Source organism: Camellia sinensis, chromosome 9 (assembly GCF_055761805.1).
Source record: "Camellia sinensis isolate YWXY chromosome 9, ASM5576180v1, whole genome shotgun sequence".
In the NCBI taxonomy this organism is placed as follows: Eukaryota; Viridiplantae; Streptophyta; class Magnoliopsida; order Ericales; family Theaceae; genus Camellia; species Camellia sinensis.
This window is the reverse complement of record NC_138969.1, coordinates 195,904,336-195,910,335: the sequence shown is the minus strand read 5'-3', so window position 1 is coordinate 195,910,335 and position 6,000 is coordinate 195,904,336.

Here is a 6,000-nt window from a genome sequence, read left to right as displayed (position 1 = left end):
AAGGTTTTACTCAAAAAGAATGCATAGACTATATAGAGACCTTCTCTCCAGTATCTAAGAAGGACTCGCTTAGAATCATCCTAGCATTGGTAGCTCATTATGACTTAGAGTTGCATCAAATGGATGTGAAAACTGCTTTTTTAAATGGGAATTTGGATGAAGAAATTTATATGGAGCAGCCCGAAGGATTTGCAAAGAAAGGTAAAGAACATTTAGCTTGCAAATTAAAAAAAAAAAAATCCATATATGGCCTTAAACAAGCTTCTAGGCAATGGTATTTAAGGTTTAAATGATACCATTACCTCTTTCGGATTTAAGGAAAATGCAGTTGATCAGTGCATATATCTGAAGGTTAGTGGGAGCAAGTTCATTATGTTGGTGCTATATGTGGATGACATTTTGTTAGCTAGTAATGACCTTGGCTTATTGCATGAAACAAAGGAATATCTCTCCAAGAACTTTAAAATGGTCGATATGGGTGAGGCAAACTATATTTTTGGCATAGAGATCTTTAGGGATCGATCTCGAGGATTGCTAGGACTATCTCAAAAAGGATATATTGATCGTGTTTTGGAGAGATTCAATATGCAGTTTTGTTCAGCCGGTGATGCACCCATCATGAAGGGTGATAAATTAAGTGAAAAACAGTGTCCAAGGAATGACTTGGAAAGAAAACAAATGAAGGACATTCCATATGCTTTGAGGCTACAAATCATGCTTTATGGTTGCGAAATTTCATCTTAGGACTTGGTGTTGTTGACTCAATTGCCAGGCCGCTGAAGATATATTGTGACAATACCGTAGCAGTTTTCTTCTCTAAGAATGGAAAGTATTCCAGTGGTTCCAAACACATGGAAGTAAAGTACTTAGTCGTTAGAGAAAGAGTCCAGAAACAACAAGTGTTAATTGAAAAACTTAAGCACATCTTTTATGATTGTTGATCCATTCACAAAGGGATTGCCACCAAAGACATACAAAGAGCATGTTATCAGGATGTGTCTTTTAAGCAACCCTTGATGTGTATGGTTAATCGTGAGTGCTTATTTTTATTTGACACTATTTGCGCAATAATAATTTTGTTTCTGTTTTTCCTGTTCTAAAAATGTGTGTACATATTAAATTGAATATTGATAAACAGGGAATGTCTTAACAAGACAAATTACAGGGGCCTTTCAGGAAAATAATTATATATCCTGATAATGGACTGGGTTGGTGAAGGTTATCGATGGTGTAGTGCATAGAAGGAAATATGACATAAATGTTATATAACCGCTATGACTCACATTGGTGATCTGAAGTAATCACAGTATTATAGTTTCTAATATATCTGAACTTATTGGCTATTTTTTAAAAATTCGTGATCATGTGTCAAAGTTTTTAGTGTGGAATCCAATGAGTCCAAATTTTTATAAGTTGCATATTTTTGGAAAAACTCATAATTACATCATAATCGGCTTAATGGGCCAAGTGGGAGAATGTTGGATTTATTTTCTAGTATGGCCCAATAGCCTACATATTTTCTACATGTTTTAATTTATTTAGACTCCACAAATAGATAAAGCCAATATTTGAGATCAAGTTCAATAAATAGAATTTTAATATAATCACTCTTCTAAGATAAGAAGGAAACCTTGATGGATTAGGAATTCTTCTGATAGAGTTTATCTGGCCCTCTTCTCTCCTCTATATAAGGATGGGTGACTCCCTTTTCATATCATGAGTATTTTTCCATCACTTTAAGTTTTATAGTCATCCTAATTAAGAGAGACAGAGAGAAGAAGGTGAGCCAAGAATTAAAGGTTCAACTCTAAGGGGTATTTTCTCAACTTCTCTAATTCAATGGCTGTAAAAGGTATATTCGTTTTATTCTTGAGTTGTATTGAATTCAAGATCCTATAAAGTTTAATTCCGCATTATTATTATGGTTACATGTATTATTAAATCTTACATATCAAAATTAAAAAAAATTAAAATTATTTAATTATTAACGAATGTCCAATAAATAGTCGTTAATTGATGCTTTTATATAATTTTAAATTAGAAAAAAACACAAGTTTACTATTAGCTAAAATCATAACGTTTGCAATTTTGAAGGGTGCTACTAATAACACCTGTATAGTTTCTTTGAATTTCAACGAATGTCCAATAAATAGTCGTTAATTGATGCTTTATATAATTTTAAATTAGAAAAAAACACAAGTTTACTATTAGTTAAAATCATAATGTTTGCAATTTTGAAGGGTGCTATTAATAACACCTGTATAGCTTCTTTGAATTTCTATTCTTCCATAATCTTTTTATTATAATTATTGTACGGGAAAGAAATTAACCTTCTCGTATAATCCTGTTGATCAAGTCTGCGCTTCTCCGTACGACGTCGCTTTATTACCAGAAAACACAAACGTGAGCTAGCCGGCGGGTGTGTGTCGGAAACCTCTCTGATGTCTAAGTCAGTAAGCTTGACAAATAGACAAAAGCTCTGTGTATTCAGAAAACAAAGTTGTGTTATCTCTCCGAAGGTGATGCTTGTAAGCTTTTATAGGTTTTGCGTGGCACAATCCTAGTAGGACTTCTACTCCTCCTTGCAGAGTCCTCCTAGGATTCATACTTCTGAAAGATAATGCTTATCCTTCAACACCCCCTTCACTGCTTAAACCAAGTGAGATGGTTTTTACCATGGCCGAACTCCAATATGACCGAAGTAATCATGATCACGCCGAGCCACAGAGTAGACCGAACTATCGTTAGTTCGGTTCTACCTTCAGTGTTCTTACTCTAATTCCTCCATTGTCAACAGTGTTAAGTCTAAACCGATCTAACTTTTAGCAAGGCTTTTAGACCGAACTAACCATACCGTGCCTTAACCGATATAAGTTCAACGCATCCGTAAACCGGTCTAACCACAAAGCGTCCTTCAACCGGACAAACATCAAGAGTAACTCGGACCGGTCTACCTTCTGGGCTTGAGATTGGGCTAACTTTACGCCTCTTCAAGACCGGAGTAACTTTATGGTCTCTTTACTCAGCCCTTCGTACTAAGACCCATAAAGGCCCAGCTCGGCCCAATTTCGCATATAAATTACCCTCTCAATTATAATCTCTTATAAAATTTCATTTTTATGCTTATCTTTGCCATCCAAACCCTAACTTTAATCTCCTTCCACCCCAATTTCAATTTCAATTTTTTTTTTTTTTTTAATTGATGGTCTATTGAGCTGTTATTAGTATTATCTCTTTTTCTTTTCTTTTTTAAATTATAAGGGACAGTAATAAATAAACCAAACCAAACCAAACCAAGCCTTAAGTCCCATCAAATGGGGTCGGCTACATGAATATTTCTTCTCCACGTAGCCCTATCAAAGGTCATTTTATTAGTCAAATTAAGTAGATTCATATCTCTATTTAAAACGCTGGTCAACGTTAATCTAGGCTTACCTCGTTCGTTAACACTTCCATCTATCGTTACAGCATCGCATCTCTTCATTAATGCCTCTGTTGGTCTCCGTTAAATATGACCAAACCATCTCAAACGATTCTCTCTCAACTTATCTTCTATCGGTGCTACTCCTACCTATTCCCGAATACACTCATTCCTAATCCTGTCTTGTCTAGTCTTACCATACATCCACCTTAGCATCCTCATCTCAGTCACACTCATCTTATCTACATGTTGTTTCTTGGTTGCCCAACACTCCGTCCCATACAACATAACTGGTCTAATAACCGTTCTATAAAACTTACCTTTTAGTCTAGTGGGTATTCGTTTATCGCACAATACCCCAGACGCACTTCTCCACTTACACCATCCCGCCTTAATCCTATGGGCCACATCTACATCAATCTCTCCCGCTGTTGTGATAATCGACCCTAAATAACGAAAATGTTCACTCTTAGGCAATTCTTGGTTCTCAATCTTCACTTCTCATCTGCTTCCATTGTTACTGTTACTAAATTTACACTCCATGTATTCTGTCTTAGTTCTACTTATCCGGAATCTTTTAGATTCAAAAGCTTTTCTCCAAATCTCTAACTTTGTGTTAACTCCTTCTCTATTCTCATTCACTAGCACAATATCGTCTGCAAAAAGCATGCACCATGGCACGTCATTCTGAATGTTTATCGTCAACTTGTCCATAACTAAAGCAAAAAGATAAGGACTTAAGGTAGATCCTTGGTGTAACCCTACAGTGATAGGAAATTCATTTGTCTCTCCAGCTGGCAATCTAATAGTGGTCACCACCTCTTCATACATGTCCCTAATCACGTCAATGTAACCTTTTGTCACCCATTTCTTCTCTAACACCCGCCATATTATATCCTGGGGCACTCTGTCATATGCTTTCTTAAGGTCGATAAATACCATATGAATGTCTCTTTTCTTTTCTTTATACTTTTCTATTACTCTCCTCAAAAGACAGATCGCTTCCATTGTTGACCTACTAGGCATAAACCCAAATTGATTCTCTGACACCTCTGTTATATCTCGCAATCGGCGTTCCATCACCTTCTCCCACACTTTCATTATATGACACATTAGCTTGATTCCTTTATAGTTGTTACAATTCTGGACATCACCTTTATTCTTATAGATTGGCACTAAAATACTCTTCCTCCACTCATCTGGCATGTTCCTAGTTAACAAAATTTTGTTAAACAACCTAGTCAACCAACCAACTCCTTTTTTACCCAAAACACTTCCAAGCTTCAATAGGGATATCATCGGGTCCTAAAGCCTTATTTGATTTCATCTTCTTAAGTGTAATTTCCACTTCAAAGTTCATAATCCTACGATAGAACCTATAGTCTTGGTTTATCGTATTACTGGCTATTTCTTCCTTTATTGTCGTACCTCCATGTTTCTCATTTAATAGTTTCTCAAAATAATTCTTCCATCTTTCCTTAATCTCATCATCCTTCACCAACACCTTAGAATCCTCACTCTTGATGCACTTTACTTGATTAAAATCTCTTGTTTTCCTCTCCCGTATCTTAGCAAGTTTGTATTCCCTCTTCTCTCCCTCCTTACTATCTAGTCTAGTGTATGGGTCATCATATACTTTTAACTTGGTCTCTCTCACTACTTTCTTGACCTCCTTATTAGCAAATCTATAGCTCTTAAGGTTTTCCTCAGTTCTATCATTCTGCCACTTTTTAAAGCACTCTTTTTTTGCCTTAACTACCGCTTGAACCTCTTTCCTCCACCACCAAGTTTCCCTAGAGCTGGGTCACGTTCCTTTCGACTCTCCAAGCACTTCCCTTGAGATTCTCCTCATACAATTGGTCATCGAGTTCCACATAGTGTTAGCAACACCTTCTAAGTCCCAAGTACCTTCTTTATCCATTTGATTCTTAAATATTTCTAGTTTATCATCTTTTAGGTCCCACCATCTCGTCCTACGACGCCCACCATCCTTCTTAGCTTGGTATTGCCTTCTAAAACATAAATCTAGTACCAAAATCCTATGTTGAGAGATCAGACTCTCTCCAGGAATCACCTTAAAATCATTGCATTTTAGGCGGTTCACTTTTCTCAGTAAGAAGTAATCTATTTGACTCTTAACTAATCCACTCTTAAAGGTTATCAAATGCTCCTCCCTCTTCTTATACATGGTATTGGCCACCACCAGGTCAGAAGCCAACGCAAAATTTAAGATACTCTCTCCAGCCTCATTTCTGTCACCAAAACCGTATCCACCATGCACCATTTCATAACCTAGTTTATCTATACCAACATGGCCATTAAAATCTCCATCTATAACCAGGTTCTCTCCTACGGGTATCTCCTGTAAGATCTCATCCATTTGTTCCAAAAAATCCTTCTTAGTCTGATCATCTAACCCTACTTGAGGGGCATATGCACTAATAATGTTCACTATATTCCCTCCAATAACTAGTTTAACTAGCATAATTCTATCTCATTTCCTAGTGACCGCCACTACACTTTCCATAAGACCCTTGGCAATTATGATTCATACATCATTCCTGCGTCTATCCTTACCA